This window comes from Mesoplodon mirus (assembly GCF_964341445.2).
Source record: "Mesoplodon mirus genome assembly, contig: HAP1_SCAFFOLD_434, whole genome shotgun sequence".
NCBI classification, from domain to species: domain Eukaryota; kingdom Metazoa; phylum Chordata; class Mammalia; order Artiodactyla; family Ziphiidae; genus Mesoplodon; species Mesoplodon mirus.
The window spans coordinates 217084-238817 of NW_028295540.1; the positions used below are offsets into that span (position 1 = coordinate 217084).

The window sequence follows — 21734 nt, forward strand, 5'->3', positions numbered from 1 at the left end:
CAAAAGATTTGTTCATCTCCTCTTGTGTGGAGAAGATGACAAAACAATTATCAACATATCTACAGTAGGGTATCGGCCTAAGATTAATTACCGTGGCTTCTGTTTTAGACATGAAAGTAGTAGCAAAACTATGTGCCAGTCGCTGCCCCATTGCCAACCCTCTCTTCTGTGCGTAATATTTGTCAGACCATCTAAAGATTGAGCAGTTTAAGCACTCCTTTAGTAGGGTCATGATTTTTGGAATCGACAAGCCATACATGTTAATTTCTTCTTGGTGTTTAGAAAGGAATTCGAAAATGGCTTGCATTGCGGAGTCATTTGTTACGTTCGTATAAGGGTCGGTAACATCGAACGACTCCATGACGTTAGCGAGAATAAATAGAGGGCTTCAGAATTTGATAACATGTCCCGCGTATAGAAAAAAATTTCTTTATTGGATGGATTTCATGGGTTTTAAAAATGAAAAAATATTATGCAATTAAGATCAAAGAAGTCGTATTTCCTCTGAAAATCTTTTTTCCAGCTTATGCAGTTCATAGCTGTATTTCTCATATCCTAGCGTTCCATGCGATAAATATGATCCATTACACCTTCTGAAAATCAACTATGTTAATTTATTTTCAAAGGACGCCTATTCGGCTTTTTAAAATATGGCCTGTCCTTTGAATATTTCTAAGTACACAACAGAGATTTTCAATGTCAAAACCATTCTTAAATCTGTTTTCAAAAAGCTATTTAATGACTGCTTTCAAAATGTCTGGGGATCAAAACGGAATGCGGAAAAAAAAACCACGAAAAAAATGAGCATTGATACAATGCCGATAGTCGTCAATGTGTTAAATCACATCGTTATTTTTGAGTAAAAACATAAACATAAAGCAACGCTTAGAACTGGAAATGGCCACAAGATATGGACAAGGAAGACTTTACTTACACTCTGCACGAAGTTGGTTGTAAAGGTTTTCGTCCCGGAGATATGAGTCTTCACGTCGAAGAAGGTCGAGTATCAGAAGTTGATAACAACGAAAATAATTGGTGCTGCCATCTAAAAACTATTTGATGAGTTGTACAGAGACTTAACGTTATAATTGAATAATCATTCGTTATTTTCGAGACAGTAAAAAGTAAAAATGCATTCTAAGTGAGTGCCTCGTGAATTCAACGGATATCTGTGAGATAATCGTCAAGATGTCTGTTAAGCATTTGTTTTACGCAACAAAACCGATCTAATTTCTAATGATATTGTGATGTAGATGAAAAGCAGACTCTATACGATAACACACGACGTTCAGCACGTAGAACTGAATGAGACGACACTTCTAAGCACTTTGAAGACGTAGAATTTCTATCAAAAAATCGTTATGATCGTATCGTATCACATCGTAGGAAACAAGTGCTATGCATGTTCAACCTGGTCAATTAAATTCTAAAACAGGCGACAGTGCCGAAATGTTCGCCACAAAGAAAAATCATAAGAATCTGGCGTAATCTTACCAATAAACTAAGATCGCTGTTATCAACAGAGATTAAAGGAATAACGCTGTTTAAAAATAGTTTGTAATGCCCTCGTAGGTTTCATTTGATTTCTCAGATAAAAGATAGATAGTTATGATTGACAAAAATATGCACTAGATGGCATAAAAAATAGTTTCGACGATTTTTAAGTGTTTAAATTTTAAAGCAAAATACAGACTACTTTTTTCATTCTATTAAATTTACGTCCGATCTTTCAACATGTTTGATTGTGACACGTATTTTTGCTGGAACAAATATTCAACGGAACACCACTGCACATGGACGATCGCTTTCCATCCCTGGATGAAATTACTATTCATCATATCAGACCGTTCCACCAAACATTCACTCATACATGAAAAATGTTTTGCGAGATATTTCTATCGAAATATCATATTGAGACATAGAGTGTGCTACAATTCGAAGCGATAGTCAAATAATTTCCGCAATATTACTATTCATTGCCTTAGAAAACGCATGAAAACATAGTGATGAAACACAAAATATAACCAAATTAAAAGTAACTCGAAATCTTTTGTGTAAATAAACTGTGGACATATCATTCTTCATAAACGGAATCAATAAAATCACATACTCGATAAACGTTTCAGAGCCAGCCGTAATATTTCGAAGACAATTTTTTTTCGAATTCATTTGAAAGAGAAAAAGTACTAGGGTGAATTCAACTCCATGACGATTAATGCCAGAAAAGAGCTGAAACATTTGAACATGAAATAATCCATGACGCATAGAGGAATACGCTATTCGTAATTCTCGTTCAAATTTGGATATTCTGTTTCAGCATCTCACGTAATACTAAATTTATTTTCACACTATTGACTATAAAGAAAATTGAATTTTTTCGTACGATTAACCATATGATTCTCAACGCCCTTTGCTAAGAATAATGGGCTTGCTATTTTATCCTTACAAAGAATATACAACATAAACACGGATGCATCGATGATCCCAATTGTTGGCATATGTGAATGTAAAGTAGAAAACAGATTCAGAGCTAGCATAGTGGCAGTAGGGCCGTTCATTAGAGCGGTTAAAAACAAAAGGCAATGGTTCGATCCTATCCTGGGCTAACCAAGCCTCCCATCCGTCTGAAGTCAGGAAATTGGTACTAGACTTGTCATAGACCCGCTAGTTCCCTCCAGTCTACAAAAACTGGCAACTGTCTTTGGTGGAGAAGTCGAAACTCCGTAGCATGCTTGTCTCAGGAATGGAGAATGAATCGCCTCGACTAGCCTTAAACGACGTTCATATATGAGACTGAAACTCTTCAAACAGCTGCCGAACCCATATGCGAAAATCCAAAGACCTTCGTGGATGATGGATACGAGAAAAGGAAGAAAATGCAAGAATTGCTGGAAACCACACAAATGTGATACATCTGTGATGTCGGGCCATGCAAGCGAAGGAAAAAATTATTGCGGACTTATCGCCACTCCTAATAAGCAGTTAAAGATGAGAACAGTTAAAAATGAAATTTAACATCATTATAAATTGACCAGCGTCAGCTTAGCTTGGGTTCAATGCCGATTTGGGCATCCAAGATCATCCCGATAACGGATGAGTGCTGATAGCGTTGATAGAAGCAAAATAAAACGCGCTGAGAGAAAGGCAAAGCGAGGGGCACGGATGGTGTAATTGACAACTGGTGAACCCCTGGAAAGGGCAATCATCTGGTTGGAAGTTTGCATCGCCCCCAAGTTTTGCAAATTAGCGTCTTAGCGGTTATATTTCGATTTATAATAGCACTGCAGACTAAGAAAAATAGGCAGTTAAAAATGAAATTTAACTCCTAATAGTTTCTCAAATTATGCACTCTAACTAGACATCAATTATTTCACCAGAATTAGAGAAAAAACATAAAGGACATAAAATAATTACAAGAAGCAAGAAATCCGATTCTGTGAAGGCGTGAATATTATACATTTGCCATTTTACGTGGTGGAAAACAAAGCCATCACGTGAAAAATGACACTACGGTACTAAAAAATTAGAGAATAAAGATATGTTGCCGCACCAAATTAACCTAATTGCATTTGTTCGCCTGAATTTGACCTAGTAGGGACATGGAGAGAGATAGTGTCACTGAAACGATAGTGATACGACTGACAGGCGATTTTTTCGACAGAGAGAAACAGCTGTCCACAAATAATCAGTATAGGTGGCCCTACTGGAGAGGGCTCTAGTTGACATGTGCAAAAAGAAAAGGAAAGTTGGTAAAAGCTGGTAATATGCCAGAACTTGAAAAGCGAACAATTCAAAGTTCAAGACCATCCGAGGGCTGTGAAAACATTTATTTCACAACGCACAATTTTTTTAACGCACCAGCCTACTCTGTCAAATGTGCAACCTATACCAGAAATGTTCACGGTTTTATTCCTACGTACAATCAAGAACTCCTTGACAGCACATTGCATTTTCATAAACAAACAACAACACAAAGAAAAATCAACGGAAAAATAATACGTGTGTCGTGAATTCGTTGACTAAAATCATGAGTGCGTTTGTAGAAGAAGTGGACTAATCGTTCGCTGATCATTCCAACACTGAACCACCTATACCTATAAAAACCAATAGTTGAGGAATAAAACTCACACGAATTTATAAAGGAGATTCATTGCGAAATAAACTAAAAAAAACCTAAAATCAATCACATAAATATCGAATTGGGTGGTAACCTGAGAACGTAACCCGCTTACTCATCTGTGTCCCAGCTCAGCTTCCGAAGACGTCGCACGAGTGCAGTCTTTGTTATGCGTGGTTTCTTCAATACGGCTGAAGTGCTAGCCCATGTTTCACCTGCACAGCATAGAGGTGGAAGAACTCTTGTTGTGTTAAATAAGTGAGAACATAGATCGGCATCATAATTTTGATCAATTTGCTCTTTCAGAGGCCATACCGCGCCCATGATTATCGCTGTCTTCTATTTTCTTTGTCACCCAATAATCTACAATAATGCTTTACGAACATAGTAAACCAGAATTTATTCAAAATAAAGGAAAAACAGTATCAGAAAGATAAATTTAGAGAAAACATCATCGTGTGGACCTGCACAGCACCATTCTTCTAAAAAACTATAAAAACCAAACTATAAACGCAACCTCTTTTGTTTTTGTTTCCTTCTCGATTTCGCAAAACGTTCCTGCCTGAAATCCGGTTCAATTTTCAGGCTGCGTAAAACTCTTCAGTGACGGCGAAGTTGCTAACGTTTTTACCAGCATTGAATGTAATAAAAGTTAACGTATGTATACATGAAAAACGGTTACCATAAGGTATTTCAAATGCGATAGTGCTTAGTTACAAAAAGACGAATATAAGAAGCTTTGCAGAATACTTCTTAATTTTTCTTCTTTGAACAAACACGAGGTTTGTAAGCAATTTTATTATTGGGCTGACGTTTCGGCCGTATCGCCTTCTTCAGAGCCTGGAAAGGTCGATTGACAACGATCTACCAAGCCAAACACGCCAACAACTTAAACAGAGAAACTCAAAAACCAAGTTCCAACCACATAAACAACGTCAAATACTCACCACTTCTCTGCCTCCGACCAACCGTTTGGTTGTGTCTGCGGAAGAGGAGTGAGGTATACTTCCTTCCGGAGTGCCCCTTTATCAGACTAGAAGATCAGTCTTATATACTGTGCGAGATCACGTGTGATTAGGAGGCACTCTTCCTTGCGGTTCATGTTTGGGTTCTTGAAATTAGTCCAAAACGCCTCATGAACCCTGCGCGCCGACATGCTAGCTTTCTGCGCGAGAATATTAACCTTAACATCAAAATCCTGTCCGTTGTGTCCTTGTGTCCTATGCGTGCCTAGTGGAGTGTTCGCCTTGCTTTTAAATTAACCATCTAGGTGTTCTTTTATGCGGACACAAAGAGGTATTCCCGTTTCGCCAATATATTCGTCCCCGCAAATTTTGCAAGAAATCAGGTACACTGTACCCGAGATCATGCAATCACCGTCTCTGACCTGAGGGCAAATCGTACATTTATGCGTTGTACATAGACGGTCGTACAAGCGGTTTCGAATCAATTGGCGACGTAGATTATTCGGTGTTATTTCTATAACTACCACTGATTTCTCTAAGCCCACCCTTCTTAAGCATCTTTTTATAGCTATGCTTAATTCGTTCGAAATGAAGGGTATTTGCAACGGAATTTTATTATCGCTAGACCCATCGTTAGAGCTCATCGCCTTTCCTCTAAACTTATACCGAGAAGCTACGATATTGTAACCGTTGGAAATGGCTATTTTCCGTGCCAAGTCGAGTGAATCTTCTCTCTGTTCTCCTCCCGTACACACACCGGAGGCCGTACGAAACATGTCTCTTGTAGTGCTCTTTTTGTGTGTGAAGGATGAGATGAGAGATAATGAACTAGTATGTTTTTATTACTTGGCTTACGGTACCACTTCGTAGCATAGCTGTTATGATGTAAGCTAACCTGAAAGTTTAAAAATGGAAGCCAGCCCTCTTTAGGTGTCTCTCGGGTGAACTTAATGTACTCTGACTGTTCATTTAACAATTCAAAATATTTGTTCATCTCCTCTTGTGTGGAGAAGATGACAAAACAATCATCAATATATCTACAGTAGAGTATCGGCCCAAGATTAATTACCGGGGCTTCTATTTTAGACATAGACGCAATAGCGAGACTAGGTGCCAGTCGCTGTCCCATTGCCAACCCTCTCTTTTGTGGGCAATATTTACCGGATCATCTAAAGATTGACCAGTTCAAACACTATTTTATGAGGGTCATGATCTGCTCAATCGACAAGCCATACATGTTAATTTCTTTTTGGTGTTTAGAAAGAGGTTCGAAAACGGCTTGCATTGCGGAGTCATTCGATACGTTCGTATAATCGAACATCGAATGACTCCATGACGTAGGCGCTGTTAGGACGCTCGTAACGTAGATGGTCCAGAAACATTCGGGTGTTCGTGAGATGAGTTAGCAAATGTTTCAGTAACTGGACGACTATCAGGTTTATAAACCATGTTATTCTGTCCGTTGGCCCGTTTACACAACTGATAATTGGTCTAACCTTAAACGTTAATGGATTTGTTGACCACAATTCATCAGTGGATACCAGCTTATGAGTTTTAATAAGCAAGTATAGCACGGGACATGTTGGCAGATCGGTTTTTAGTTGAGAGATAAACGATGGTTTTAATTAGTTAATTTAATTTCAATTAATTTTTTCCTGGAAACTTTGCAGAATAATTGTAAAAGTTTAAAACAAACCTTCGTTCATCTATCTGGGCGGTCCTCCCACAGGTCATTTGTCTCGGGCGAGTTCTGAAATTAAACCAAATAGCTGTCACTTACAAAATATTTTATGGTTCATTTTGATTTATTTTTTATAACTGTTTAAAATAACTTACGCTTTGATCTTGGGCACAAGAGAGAACAGCAGTGGTGGGTGATGACGGTTGACCATCACTGCGCTTCGGTCGAATCCCTCCAGGGACAAAGAAGTCCCTAGAACTCTCCCTCCTGTTTCAATGGTCGGCAGCTAATAGTGAACTACAATAGGTGAACAATTCAAGAATCCTTTAATAATTGCTTATATTTTATTGAATAGAGCATTTTAACTGCAGAATTGTAAAATAGAGCATTCTTTCCTCCTGTGAACATGTCAGATTTATAGTCATCGTTGTTTTTGTTTATTCTTTTGTTTATTCTTTAAAAATCCTGCAGTAGAGAAAGGGTTTTTCTATAATCCACTCATGTTAGCTATTTCTAAAGTTTTCCATTGACAATAAAATAATGCTCTGTTTTGAGAAATAGAAAATTGCTAATAGACCTGGAATTAGGTGTCGTCGTCAATGTACTAACCGCATGTTTAGTCACTTCTTTCTTGTTCTTTAGAATAACTAATGGATATTTCATTTCATTATGAAATTTTCATTGATTTGAAATTTTCATTCATTCGTTGTCTCATTACTTTTGCCTTTCTTTTAAATTTAGCGTTCTCTGCTCTTAACTTACCTAATATGTTATTACTGCGATTGATGAACATCAGAATGAGCTTATAACAACTTTCAAAGAAAAGTACTGCAGGCATTCCAAGGCTCATAAGCGAACCGTATTGCCTTACCGATTGTATGAAATAGTTATTTGGGCCATGAAGGTATGTAAAAATTGATAATGTATTCTCTCTTTAAGTTCAACTTTATTAACATTTCGAATTATGTACTGTTTTGTTTTAAATGTTGGGTAAAAAAGTTGTATGGAATCGTACACAAACCTTCCTTATGTAGACCGAGATCTAACTGAATAGTCTGGTTGAAAGTTGTTTTTATCATTCCTTAAGAAATTTGTATAATAAAGAATGCCTCTCACGTCATCGAGGATACCATGCGTAAGCTAAGGAGAAATATCGTCATCAATCTCTTAGCGATTTTGTTTGTGATTGGAGATTTTTGCAGAGATGTTCTAGATTCTCTAAATTTAGATGGTCTTTTATAATTTTAGGCTGAGAGCTTTATCATTTTTTTCCTGCTACAAGGATGATCAAGCTGTATGAAGTTTGCCGTTGAGAAAACGAAGCTTGGCATTTGTGTTTTCACAATTTTAAAAGATCCTAATATATGTTCTTATGAAAAGAACATTGTATTTCTGTTAATGCCAAAAATTTTAAAGATCATATTTTTTTAGGTAGAGGAATGGTCTGCCTAGTATCCATTTTTTCCCAAAAATTAATTTTCCACCATATTTTGCGCTTTTCTTTTATTTCTGCAATATATATGTACATATATGTATCTATTTATTTATATTTTAAAATTATGTTATTGTATAGTACATTACGTCTTCAAATGCTCTTCATAAGTGAAAATTTAGGTCCTAATGAGAAGAAGAAAAAGACCTTTCTTGTTTACGGTCATCAGGTCGTACAGGCAGCTGACAAGAAAATCCGCTTTTATTTTTATCTGTGAGTAACGCAATATGTAATCTAAATGTAAAATGTTTTAAGACTGCTTTGCTTTTATGAAAGTTAGATTCGTTCAAGCTAACAGAGAAGGACGGTAGTTATTCGCTTAGTTGACGAGGTGATATTTTTACTTACGAGTTCCTTATTTCTTATGGGTAGCTATATTCGATATAAATATGTTTCCCAGTGACGATATGATTTTTAAGGGATGCACATTGAAATTGTAAACGTAAAATAACGATGTTAACTGATCTTATTAGGATGAAACTCCAGTTTATTGATTCATGTGCCTTTGCAATGAAGTGCTTTGTGCACTGACTTTTTAGTGTTTTATAATAAAATCATTCTCATCACAAAAATCACAAAAGTGGACAAATCAAGGTCACATTTACTTTTGCATCTATTGCATTGATTCATGTCACGCTTGTCTTCAAAAAGGCAGGATTTGTTATTCACATTAATTTAAGGATTCTTAGTTTCGTCCTTTTTTAAAGGTATTATGATTGTAGTTGTAGTCTAGTTTTTGCTAATTCTTACTAGTGTTTCTTTTCGTTCCAAACATTTATGTAGCTTGTTTCCGAATTCATGAATGAGTCTCCTTTCGAAGCTCCTAAGGAAAGCTCTCAGTGGTCATAAGGGATATTTCTTCAAAAACATTTATATGAAATGATCTTCAAGCCTTCAGAGGCAAAAGAATTACCTCAAGTATAGTCTGAGCCGAGATGTTTTGCTATCTGCTCATTTGATAAAATATAATTCTATTCGAAGAAATGTTGTGTCCTATCAGTTCTCAGTGATGAATATATAATTTTCGTATTGGCGCAGAGCGAGTTTCAAATATGCTTGTGAGTTAAGCAGCAAAAAATATTACATAGCGTGCGGGTGAGGCCAAACTTTGATAAATACTTTTTATGTCCTAAATCAGCTGATGATTTTGATAAAATTTTGTGACAGCTGGTTGAATAGGAAGTTGCACTTTTCGCGCACACTACATCCACAATATTACTGTAAAGCTAACAACGATTTTGTTGACAAGTCGACTAATATCTGCAAGGAATGCCAATAGACAACGTCGACCTTACCCCATATCCTCCTCTAAGCCTAACAACAGCTGTCAACATGGTTGGATTCCACGCGAGGTCAGTATCGTAACCGTCTCTTTTCATCCGAAGCAAATTGCAGCAAATTGAATTGGTGATTGAGTGGTAGTGTTAAGTGACACACCGACTAGTTTATTGTTTTAGTTTTTGGTGCCTTTCTGCTCCATTTGATGATAGGATAGCTCTTGAATTACTGATTTGCTCGTCAGTCGCCATGGAAGTTTTTTTGATTTTGTTGTCTTTACGGCCCTGCCTCAAACATGGGTAATTAAACCTTTATATACATGGTACACAAAAAATAATCACGAAAGAATGAGATCATGAATGTACATAGAATGAGACACTCAGTAATATGTTCAACAGAGAGAAGCAATATAATTACCTAGTTGCACCAACGTCAACGTTTTGCGATGTGGAGAACAGAAAAGATAAGGTTAACAGTGCACATTACGTAGATTACCTCGATTCCCGTTGATCTTCGCGTGTATCGAGCGGGCGCCAGTATTGTCTCCATCCGTCAGTGTCGCATGCAAGAGTGGCCCAATGTGTTCTGCTCGCTCTAGGGACGCATTGAGTATCATACCATTCCTTAAGAGTTTTTGTGAAGAACTCTCACCATCGGGTCGGTGGTTTTCCTGTTGTGCGCTTGGCATCCCGAGGAATCCAATCGGTGATGGCTCTTGTTCATCGGTTGTCATTGAGTCGCATCACGTGCCCGGTCCACCTTGTTTTTGACATTCTGGCTTAAAGAACGGCGTCTCTAATCTTCGATCGCTGACGTAGTCCGAGTTCCATATTCCCTCTCTCACTTTGCGTTAGACGGGACACTCCTACTATCGCCCTTTCGACTGCGCGTTCAGTAACGCTGAGTGTTCTTTCATCCTGCTTACGTAGTGGCCAGGTTTCTGATGTGTACGTTAACGCAAGAAGAATCGTCGAGTCAGAAAGGTGGGCACGGAGTCGCGTGTTCTTCATCCTCTTCACTACATCATCGATGCTCTTAAAAGCTCCCCATGCCGCTCTTTTCCTCCTGCTCAGCTCTGGGACTAGGTAATTCATCACGTTGACTTCTCGACCTATATACACATAACTACAGCATTCGGAGATATTCGTTCCGTTGAGCGTAAATGGGGCATTCGACACCAATCCGTTCCTCACGAACATCGTTTTCGTCAGGTTTAGCCGAAGACCAATACTTCCACATACTCTGTCAAAGGCGGCAAGCATTCGTTCCGCCTGACTGATGCTTGATGTTATAAAGACGATATTATCAGCAGAGCGAAGATGGTGTAGTTCCCGACCATCAATTTTACTCCTTCATTGTCCCATTCCAATTTTCGCATAATGTCTTCTAGGGTTGTTGTAAAAAGTCTTGGCGATATTGTGTCGCCTTGTCGAACCCCTCTCGTTACGTTAATTTTAATTTCGTTGTAGAATGTTGATATGATAGTTGTGAAATCCTTATACAGCTCACGAAGGATCTTGATGTACTGAGTAGCGACGCCCTGCTTTTCCAGAGCTTCTGTCACCGCTTCTGTCTCAAAGGAGTCAAAGGCCTTTTTCAAGTCGATTAAAGTGAGACAAAGCGGTCTTTTGTACTCTTGTGATACTTCAGTGAGCCTCGTTATTGTGTGGATGTAGCCTATCGTGCTGAATCTTTTTCGATACCCTGCTTGCTCGCATGGCTGTACCTCGTCCAATGTTCTGTCAATCCTATTAAGGATGACTCGAGTAGATAGTTTATAGACGACGGACAGCAGGCAAATTGGGCGATAATTTCCAATGTCGTTGAGGTCTCCTTTTTTGTACAACAACATGGTTTTGCTGGTCTTCCATTGATTTGGAACCTTGCATTCTGAAAGGTAGCGTGTGAAAAGACGAGCCAGTGTGTTGATGAGAACTGGCTTAGAACTGGATTCTCATCAACAATGTGCATACATGAAATAATTCAGTAATGTGTTCAACAGAGAGAACCATTGTAACTAGTTAGTTGTACTGGCGACTACATTAACGTCTTGAAATGGATTCACTAGCCATTATGAAGAACAGAAGAGTCCTACAAACATTGACTAACAATGAGAGTTTAGGAAGAATTGGAAAAGCGAAGCAAAACAGACGAGATCCGTTGACCACTCATTAGCCATACATTTGCTACTTCTGGGCTAGTTATTGACCTTGAGCTTTGGATGGGTGGAGACGGTCACGACACCAGTCTCGTATGGAATCCAACCATGCCGACAGCTATTGTTAGGCATGGAGGATTTGGGGTAAGGTCCATGTTGTCTATTGGCATTCCCAGCAGATATTAGCCGACTTGCCGACAATTCATTACTCATAATTGATCCATCAAAAAGACTCCTGCATATTCAAACTATTGAAGTAGAAGTTATTCCTTTGTTGTTTCACATGGCGATATCTTTTCAGTATGGTTGAATAAAGTGCGTTGAATTTGTGGCATTCAATTACTATTCATCCCTCTAATATTTTGTGGTTAATTTAGCTTTATGAAGTACCCATGGCTGCATGGTGGCCAAAAATATAGGAAAGAAATGAAGAGGGCACGACACTAGGATTCTGATATTATTCGTGTCTTCGCATATCCTTCATTATTAAATAGCTGCGATACGCGAAGAGGAACATAAGAATTTATTGGTACTTCCTTGAGTTATCTCAGGATTAACGAGATTACTATTATAGTAGTATAGGGATCTGCGATCCATAGGTATATTGATCATATTCCCTTCTCTCGTGAACTACCGTTAAATGAGGCAGATTGGTTGTGTTGCAGGTAAAGAACTGTAATAAAGCATAAAGGATAAAGTTGTTCGAGTTGATCAATCCTTGAGGGACGCGCCATACTTTTCGACTTCATCAAGTATTATAGAAGTGATTGACTTGCAGTGGCCTATCGTTGTATCAAGTCAGTATTTCTGTCCTCCCAGACAAGTCTGATCTACTAATTCGCCGACTCCTAAGGTACTAATAGCTTAGTAAGCCCAAGACGAAGGACCGAACCTCCGATCCGTCCGAGTATAAATTGCAGAGTATCCCTAACCACTGCGCTACATGCTCCCCATGAACTGTAAGGTGATTTCTAAAAATTTTGACATGATTTTAGAAACCGTCGCTTCTACGGTAATACGCCATTAAGATTGAAAAAAAGAAAATTGAAAGGTTGTAGAAAAAAAGCACCTTTGCAGTACTTTGCAATTTAATTCTTGCGTTTGAGCTAGCAAAAAATTGTTTAGACGACCTTATATTACTTTTCCTAGGCGTTGTTGAAAAGTTGTTGGTGTCGAAAGGAAGGCTTTCCTGTAACCGTTGAGCGAATAACTACTGGAAACATGCAATTATTCTACATAAGACTATTATAGGATTTTGTTCTTAGTTGATGATTTGGTAAGAACTTAAGCATGATTGAGTATAAAGTTTAAAAACTATGTTACTCTACCCATGGCTCCTAGCTGAATTGAAAATGAAGCCAACTCTTCAATACAGCGTACAACACATCGTTGCACTTCTGCGAAATCGCAGCTAAACCTTCTCGCGATGGCTATCAACAGTGGTCTTTAAAATGTCTCTGCTTCTCATTTGTGTTCTTCTAATCTTCCTGACATCGTCGTTTTACTGCCCGTCAACTCACATTGTTAGATAATGCACTCTTAAATTTTGTTTGTAAGTTTACATTTATTTTTACATCGATTCACCTGTATCACCCTCCGTTGATCATTGTTATGTGATCCGAACAGATTACGGTGGAGTTGTTACTTCTACCTGTAAAAAGAGAATACTGGTGGAAGCTGCTCGCTCTAGAGACTCGAAGAACATCGTAATTTCTCTTCTTGGCTTCTCTACGTGAGATTTCTAACCCTCGGGTTAGTGGTCTTTCTCTTGTGCAACTGATATCACGAGGAACACAGCCAATAACGGCTCCCGTTTAGCCGGTGCCGTTACATATCTGGCCTACCTTAATTTCGACGAGCAGATCTTACACAACTGCTTTTCTGATTTTTTACCAACTGAAATAGGTGTATTCTTCAGAATACCTATCACGCTATCGTAATCCTTGTTACTCCTTGCATCATCCCTTATAAAGCGCGCTCACAAGATTTCACCCTGGTTACGCCGAAGTTTTCGAAGCCATGTTAAGCCAAAAAGAATCATGGAATCAAAAAGAAGGGCTCGAAACTGCCTGTTCTCTGCATTTTTCACTATGTATCCGACGTTCCGCTAACCTCACCGACCCAGTCGAAAAAATCCCTTATTTATTAGTAAGGAAAATACGAAGAAAACACACGAAGAACGGTGAGGATTTAAGAAAGCTGTTCCGTATGCGATTGAAATTTAGATTTGAGTCTTTTCTCTGTAAGTGTTAGTCTTTTCCCTGTTAGCGTAGGTGCTGGGCTGAGAGCTGTGACCTGGACCTTTTCAGCCTATGAAGAAGGCGAACCGCCAAAACGTTATCGATCATATAATAAATATTGTTTTATCAACCTCGTGTGTGCTCAAGAAAAGGTATATAGATATCAATCAATGCAGAGGTTAAGAGAAACTCGGTTCTAGGAATTGTATTTTTAGTAGCCATTTGTGATATATCGCATTGAGGGCGTTTGAGTAAACAACCCGTATACGTTGGCAATGGCTAGTTTTCATGACCACTTTTGTCTCAATTGAATCAAGAGTGTTTAATGAAACCTACACAAATGTTATGTTGTGCTTTTGCTATAATTCAACGAGGTTTGTTGTCGTATGGGTGTAATTTATTGTACCGAATTCTTTTCCAAACCATGCCTGGTCTTCATCACTGCCATTCATCCAGCGTTCCGTCAATTCTAATCAATATGAGTGGAATTTATGTGAACACTCGTGTTGAACACAATGTGCGAAAATCTTGAACAATCTTAATGGGAAATAATTGTTTAACGCTCAGATGCAGTTGTTCGGGTCCAACCTTGTTAGAACCGAGTGCAATGCGATTCTTCATCAACGAATGAAGTGGGACTTCTGGGCAAAGCACTGCCCATACCTGCTGAGCTGATGTGTGCACAAGTGAACAGGGCTGTCAAAGATATATATAAAGAAATCTACGGATGGCCTTTTCTGGTAGTTGTTGGAATGTGTTAAGTTTTCCGTCAGAATTTCGGAAGTGTTTAGCTTGATCTGAAGTATCGGAAAGTGTTCCACTGGCATTGCTGAATTTTCCAATACTGTTAAATCTTCTTCTATCGCTAATCTGCAGATCTTCCCTAGCATAGGAAATGGTAGCCAATTGCCGATAGTTCATATATCTTTAGATTTATGTTTAAGCTAAAACATTTCTGCGGGTTGTTGAACGCGTTGCGATGACCCGATCGTATTCATCACCGATTTTTATAATCTTAAGATTTCATTTCCTGATATTTTCAGCTTTTTCTCCTTCTGTCCTAAAAAGGAGTCTGTGTGAATGATGCGACATTGTCCCATCATGTATGAAATTGGGGAACAACAGTCGCTTCCATTTGGTAAAATCTTCTGCTTAAATGTCGCTTTTTTTAAAGAGTAATCTCCATTGGGAGAATTACGAAGGATATAAGTCGTCCAGTGTTGAAATGTACGTCACCGGGTTTACGAGTTTCTATGAATGGCTTTAGTGATAAACTCTGATAGTTTCCCGCTCTGTTCGTTCCATTCTATTTATTTCGTGTTCTCGGATTTGAGATTATTTAGGCGGCCAGTGGGGTGTTATACTTCTCTCGTGTGCTACTACACGGGACTTATATTAATGTAAATCTTAAACATAATTAGTTAGGCACTTACACAAATAAGACGTCAATATAAAGAGAGATCGATAGAAGTAGAAAGCATACATTGTGTTGAAGCATACCTTCAATGATCCTGGTTTTATGAGAGGGAATAGATAACATGTGGGAGTTCAATCGAATTTTTGATTATCTTAATACCAGGACCGACTATTGGGAAGGCATAGCAAAATTAGGGGGTGGTTTTTCAGAGACCTCAACAACTGGATTTTACTACTATTAGTAAAGATTTCAAATAGTGTGACAAGAAGTAAGAGAGCGTAAAAGCGTCAGAAATAAATAACGATATTTGTAAAGCGTTTGGAGCGCATAGACGCTATCGTGACACAAAAAAAAACAGTAAAAAATATTAATAACTTTCATTATTAATTCCCTAATTCTAAAAAAAAGAATTACGCAGTTAATAAAGAAAGTTAATAACAGTTTCCAAGACCGACTATCCTTTAATCTCGGCATTGTTTAATACTTGAACAAACACAACGTTGGTAAACAATTTTACTTATTGGGCTGACTTTCGGCCGTATCGCCTTCTTCAGAGCCACTTCTCGATCTCCGACCAACCGCTTGGTTGTGTCTGCGGAAGAGGAGAGAAGAAGAATTGACAAAGTTAATAACATTGTAAGCTAACTGCAGCTTCAGCTCAATTGGGGTTTAAAACCGATTTGGGCAATTAACACAATCAGAGGTAATCAAGTTGACGGCGAATGGTGATAGCAATGATAGAAGTAAAACATACTGAAAGGCAAAGCAAAGCGCACAGATGGGTGTGGTGAATAACTGGTGACCCCCGCAGATAGGGCAGTCACGGGTTGGAAATTCGCCTACGACAAATTTCGTTGCAGTGTAGGGGTCCATCTCTTGTCTTGCTTAGCGAAACTGTAAAAACGATTTATATATTTCCACCGCGTAGCCGAAAACAAAAGCGTAAGAGCATGGCGAAAATCACAGCTATCTCATGATAAGAGTTAAGTCGCCTATAATATTGAGCATCATAAAAAGTTCTACATAAATCCAACGTTTGAAGGCTTTCGTTTTTCGCAGTCAACGTCGTGTTATGAGAGTGATGTGTTTAGTAAATCAAAGATTGTTATACTTCCGACCGCGTAGAATTTCATTTGATGCTATTCCATGTGTTTTCGCTTTGCATCATTTTCATGTAGTAAAAAAATATCATGTTCTATTGTCCTCTTATTAAATAGATCCTGGACTTGTACAGTGGCGAGTTCTTGCGACTGGGTTGGTTTTTGCTTTTGGTACTGAGGCTCCTGTTTCGAAAACTGGGACGATTTAGTGAGCGAGCTCGATTGCTTACCGAAGTGTATCGTTTGTGTTTGCGGCTACAATACGTCCATTACGAGCTTTGAAAAATCGAACTTTTAATAATGCTTATAAAGAATCGATAGAACACTTTGAAGAGGACTTGATGAGTTGAACATTGGCTTGATTGTTCGGTAGGCCACCGAAAGTTATGGGATGGGTCACATATGCATTCATTCACATCTGCGTGATGAAGACGAATGCATGGCGCATTCATCAACGTTGAGCGTTTTGTCTTTTATCTCTATCCACAAGCACTCCAATTAACGAAAATTGTTTGCGATTATCGAAAAAGTAGCATCGTCACGCATGCTTTGATGTCACCTGGATCACCTGGATTCCCGTTGATCTTCGAGTGTATCGAGCGGGCGACAGTACTGTCTCCATCCGTCCCTGTCGCGTGCAAGAGTAGCCCAATGGGTTCTGCTCGCTCCAGGGACACGTTGAGCATCATACCATTCCTTCAGCGTTTTTGTGAAGAACTCTGACCATCGGGTCGGTGGTCTTCCTGTTGTGCGCTTGACATCCCGAGGAATCCAATCCGTTACGGCTCTTGTCCATCGGTTGTCATTGAATCGCATCACGTGCCCGGCCCACCTTATTTTTGACTTTTTGGCGTGAAGAACGGCGTCTCTAATTTTCGATCGTTGACGTAGGTCGGAGCTTCGTATTCCCTCTCTCACTTGTGTGATACGGGACAGTCCTAGCATCGCCCTTTCGACTGCGCGTTCAGTAACGCTGAGTGTTCTTTCATCCTGCTTACGTAGACACCAGGTCTCTGATGCGTACGTTAAGGTAGGAAGAATCGTTGAGTCAAAAAGGTGGGCACGGAGTCGAGTGTTCTTCATTCTCTTCACTACATCCTCGATGCTCTTAAAAGCTCCCCATGCCGCTCTCTTCCTCCTGCTCAGCTCTGGAGCTAAGTCGTTCATCATGTTGATTTCTCGACCTAGATACACATAACTAGAGCATTCGGAGATATTTGTTCCGTTGAGCGTAAATGGGGCATTAGATACCCATCCGTTCCTCATGAACATCGTTTTTGTTAGATTTAGCCGAAGGCCAATATTTCCACACACTTTGTCGAACTCGGCAAGCATTCGTTCCGCCCGACTGATGTTTGATGTTATAAGAACGATGTCATCAGCAAAGCGAAGATGGTGTAGTTGCCGACCGTCGATTTTCACTCCTTCATTCTCCCATTCCAATTTTCGCATAACGTCTTCGAGGGTCGTTGTAAACAGTTTTGGCGAGATTGTGTCGCCTTGTCGAACACCTCTCTTTACGTTAATTTTAATTTCGTTGTAGAATGGTGATATGATAGTTGTGAAATCCTTATATAGCTCACGAAAGATCTTGATGTACTGCGCAGCGACGCCCTGGTTTCCCAGAGCTTCAATCACCGCTTCTGTCTCAACGGAGTCAAAGGCTTTCTTCAAGTCGATGAAAGTTAGACAGAGCGGTCTTTTATACTCTCGTGACACTTCAATGAGCCTCGTTATTGTGTGGATGTGGTCTATCGTGCTGAATCCTTTTCGGAACCCTGCTTGCTCGCATGGCTGTACCTCGTCCAGTGTTCTATCAATCCTGTTGAGGATGACTCGAGTGAAAAGTTTATAGACGACGGACAGCAGGCAGATTGGGCGATAATTACCAATGTCGTGGAGGTCTCCCTTTTTGTACAACAACACGGTCTTGCTGATCTTCCATTGATTTGGAACCTTGCATTCCGACAGGTAGCGCGTGAAGAGACGAGCCAGTGTGTTGATTAGAACTGGCGGAAGGTTCTTCAGATGTTCAGGTCTTATCCTGTCTAGACCGGGTGTTGTGCGGCTTCTCAGAAATGAGATAGCATGTTGGATTTCTGAAGGGAGAACCGGTGGAACAACATATTCGTCCTCTTTGATTTCATATGTAGGGAGGAGGACGTGGCTGTCGAAAAGATCAGAGTAGTAGTCGTGGATGATTTTCTCCATTGCCCTTCTTGAAGCTGTAAGTGTTCCGTCTGGGCGTCGGAGTGCAATCATCTTAGTTTTATAATTGGCAAAGCTCCGGCGAACGTTGCGAATGTTCTTCCCAACTTCAGCAGCTTCAACCATCACTGCAGTTCTTCTCTCTTTGAGATCTTATTTTATTGCCTTTCTGCACAGTTTTGCGAGTTCGGACGTGAGTTTTCGGTTGCCTGTGGCTCGCGCAATACCACGTTGGCGTATCAACTCGAGTGTTTCTGGAGAGAGACGTCTCTTAGTGACTTTGGGACACTCGGCGCTTATAGCACTAACGTGAAGATGTTGAATAAGCCGATTGTATTCTTCGTCAATGTTGTCAGTAACAGAATCTTTCCATAGGCCGACTATTGATTTGAATAAATCCCAATTAACGGCAGTTTTGGGATTTCGTTTTTTGAACATAGCGGCTTTCTCTCCTTTCCGCGAAAAAAAGAATTTTGCACGAAGAAGGCGATGGTCTGATCCGGTGTAGAACTTGGGGACAACAGCGACATCGGTTAGGCAAAACCTTCGGTTTACTATGATGTGGTCTATTTCATTATGGTACTCTCCATTGGGGGATTCCCACGTCCAGCGTTGAGAGAGGGGCTTTTGGAACTGTGAGCTACCATGGATTGTCTTGGTCGTCATGATAAACTCGGATAGCCTCTCTCCCTGTTCGTTCCATTCTAATCCGTGGGTCCCAATGTGATGTTCTTCAGACATTCTTCTCGGTCCAATCTTAGCGTTGAAGTCGCCAATTATGACTTTGAAGAAAGTATGATCTTCTCTGTAGAACTTTTCCAAGTCCATATAAAACGCTTCGACCTCATCTTCGTCGTAGCTTGAAGTTGGTGCGTAGACGACGAAGATAGTCAAAGCTGGCATAGGCCCACATCTCTTCAACCTTAACCGTCCGATTCGGGTTGTTAGTTGCTCAAACGATTCGATGTTCATGGCCAAACTCGGGTTGACGTGGACACCAACGCCTCCATCTCCTCTATTGTCGCATGTTCCAAGGAAGAGTTCTTCTCCGGAATCATGCACGGCGTTAAAGGAACGATGTCTCCTCGTCTCAGCCAGTCCGATGACGTCGTACCTGATTTTTCTGGCTTGCATCAGCAAGTCCTCAACAGCGGACTCTGATGCAAGCGATCTTGCGTTGTAGGTACAGATCGTCACCTTAGTCCTATCACATTTAGGCAGCCTAGAATGGCCCTGAGATTTTAGCAGCCTCTCCGTACTCGTCCTACCCAACGCTGCAGTATCGGGGGCTCTTTCGGGGTCAGGGGAATGAGGCCCATTTGTTATACTGTTTTTGGCGTTTTTTGTACCGACGGAGTAGCTTGCCGGGCTCTGACCATGGGGCTAAATATACTCATGAGTAGCTTGCCAGTCTTTCCCAGAGTTTAGTAGAGTGGACATTGAGCTTATTTGTTGGAGGCGACTACTAACCGCCTCACATGTACTTCCCAGTCACTTGCTTGCAGGCTTTTAGCCGAATTTACTTGTAGAATACAATCTGCACTGCAAGAGCATATCCACACACGCGTGCACGAACATGTCTACACAGCAACAGAAGGTATGTGCGAAATCGGCGCAGCAGAAAAAGGGAGTCCATCCCCTTAATCCACCTGCGGCTCTGGACAGTACAAGGTCGCTTTTGGTCCGCGTTTCACCCCCTATCCGCCACCTGGGGACGCGCCACGTAGCCTCGCGACCGCCGGCTCGAGATCCTTCCGTGAGGAAAAACCTCAGTGAATGGAGATCCGTGGATGCTTTGATGTAGGAAAAAGAATCTAAGGAAGCATATGAATGTAGCACATGCTGAGATATGTGTCTTCCACTACACTCATGATGTATGTTGATGTTAATTTATAGTTAAGGAGTGTAGATGATGTGTAGTAGACACTGTGATACAATCAACTCTTGGTTCTAAGTGAGCACTGTAATGAGAAAAGGCTCACCGCGAAGAGAGCTTGTGAGTCTACCGCAGAAATTTTTTGCTATGTCCTCGTTTAGGTATAAAAAAAAAGATAAAGGATAAAAAGGATAGTTGGCGTTGATCAGTCCCCGAGGGATACGCCATGTATTCGACTTCATTATAAATCTTAGAGGTGATTGAATGCATATGTGTCATATACAATGATTTGCGGGGGTAAGTCAATTCAGTGTTTTTATCCTCCCAGACATGTCTGCCACCAATTTGCCGACACAGTAGGGATGGAGGGCTTGGTGTGCGCAGAACGCGGGATCGAATCCACTGTGTATTGCAGGACACCTCTAACCACTGCGCTACACGCGTCCCGTTTAGTACATATTTGAAATTTCGACCTTTGCTCCGCCATCTATTTTATAATAGATAGTGACTGACGTTCTAGAAAATTAGACCAATTGAAACACGTGGTAGTTGTGAATGTTAATGATGCCGCACTTGACATTTTGCTCAAATATGTTGTGGTTGAACAGGTATATGTTAAAGTATACTTCGTATTTTATGATATATTTCAGTTTTGTACCGATGACGCATGTACTCGTTGTTTTTGCAGGATTTGCAAATATTTCGAGATCCGATTTTCGAACAATCCTCTTTCAAGTTGACACTTCATGGGTAGACTAACCCTAGTGGGTCAATACGATTTTACATTTAAAATAGTGTAACTGTCCGATACGCTGTAATTCAGCTACATCTGCTGTTTCTCAATGTCTCTACCAAAATACAAAAAAAAAATTTTTAAGTTTTTCTGCCTTTAAATAGATCAACTTGGATGCAGTCTTGATCTTGTATTTGTGTTAATTATGCAGTTTTTTTGTCCAATTTTTTATGTTTTCCTAACTTTTCTATGTTGTTAATGAGGAGACCGGCCAGTAGAGAGATCTCTGCTTCTTGAAAAAATAGAGCTACCTTTCAACGGACGAGAAGATGTTAAAAATCCCTTTGACGAATTGTAGAGTGCAGTTGTTTACTGGGTGTAATCAAAACTATTTGTCTGTAAAATGGCTAACTGTTCACCAGTGTTTTATGTCGTAAACACGTAAGTAACTAAACTTTTTTTTTGCAAA

General features: G+C 39.9%; 1 long non-coding RNA gene across 1 annotated transcript; it reads right to left on the bottom strand.

The window, feature by feature from the left end:
- Nucleotides 1-3970: 3970 nt before the first annotated feature.
- LOC309797380 lies at nt 3971-5025 on the bottom strand. Its single transcript, XR_014292623.1, has 4 exons — nt 4800-5025; nt 4635-4679; nt 4233-4480; nt 3971-4094 (listed from the first exon to the last, which is right to left on the bottom strand). It is a non-coding gene; the product is annotated as an uncharacterized lncRNA (long non-coding RNA).
- Nucleotides 5026-21734: the final 16709 nt, after the last annotated feature.